Source organism: Myotis brandtii, unplaced genomic scaffold (assembly GCF_000412655.1).
Source record: "Myotis brandtii unplaced genomic scaffold, ASM41265v1 scaffold247, whole genome shotgun sequence".
Lineage (NCBI taxonomy): Eukaryota > Metazoa > Chordata > Mammalia > Chiroptera > Vespertilionidae > Myotis > Myotis brandtii.
Genome location: NW_005359352.1, coordinates 386,771 through 388,122, shown reverse-complemented (window position 1 = coordinate 388,122; position 1,352 = coordinate 386,771).

Here is a 1,352-nt window from a genome sequence, read left to right as displayed (position 1 = left end):
CACCCCTCCAACCCCCGCACCCCCGGCACTGCCCTGGCCCCGCCTCCCTCTCACACGGAGCCTTTCCCCCAGATTTCATCCTGCTGCTCTGCGTGTTCCGTTTCAACGGGAACGTGTACCGGGCGGTGCCCTACGTCGCCCTGTATCCTTCTGCATGGGAGGGTGGAGATGGGCCTCACTCAGCAGGCCCGTTACCCACCGTGCCTTTTTGGTGGCGCTAAAAAGAATCCCAAAGGCAGACTCCATGCAAGCCAAGGTCTCCACCGCCCAGAGGTGCCCTCCCCTCCCAGGCCAGGGCGCCTGTGGGGCCAGCTGGCCGGGTGGGAGGTGGATTGGGAGCTCCCTGCTGGGCCTGCTGAGCAGAAGCCCCCCTGCTACCAGCTCTAACTTTTCTTTAGGGGGAGATGTCCCCACAGAATCTAAGTCACATGATGAGAATGTCTGACATTAACACAGTGCGCTGACACACCTGGTCACCTGTTAGCTTGCTCAAGGTCAAGGTCAGGCCCCTCGTGCAAACTTCAGGAGGGTCTCAGCGGGGGTGCGGTCCTCACACAGACACGTCCCATCTTCCGTGAGCCAGGTCCTGGCTTTCAACTCTGTAAAAACTCGCTCTCCTGTTGACTTTCACACCTTAAAGGGCCAGGCAAGCCTTTGATGGGCAGTCGGTTAAACCTGCCACACCTGGGACTTGTGACCTGGTCTTTCCCAGAGAGGAGCGGGGGAGGTGCTGCCGGCCTGTCTGCCCCGAGTGCCTTGAGCCCGCTCCGCCTGGGCAGCCCTGGCCATGGCCCGTACCCCTCTAAGCTGCCGCTGCCCGTCTGTGAGGTGGGACAACGATGCCTCTTTAGGGTTTTTGAGGGAACTAGCAAGTCCCGGGAGCACAGGACAGGCTGAGGGCCTGGCACAGTCATAGTGGCTGTTTTTCTAGAAGCCCCTCTGCAGAGTGGAGCTGGGTGTGCACAGTCCCGACCCTCTGCTGTTTGATCGAGTTTCCCCCTGACTCAGTTTCCCTCTGCAAACCCAGGGATCGCACAGTCCTCCTGCCCTTGGGCGCTTCAAGGTTAGCCCCAGCTGCTTAAAGGTTTTTGAGCACAGAGTACTCTGACGATGAAAAGCGTGGCGTGATTTACTATTTAAATAAAATGCAACAACTTCCCTTTGTGCCAGTGGGGGGGCTGCAGATTCCAAAATGTGGGTGCCCTCCCACCTCTGGAATGTCAGCGGGATGTTTGTCACCGCCTCCTGTCGGCTGTGACCTATGGCACCTAAGTAAGTAGGGTTGCCACCTTGGTAATGAATGACTTTCTAGCACAAATATGTCCCAAATATTGCAGGGGACGTAATTACAC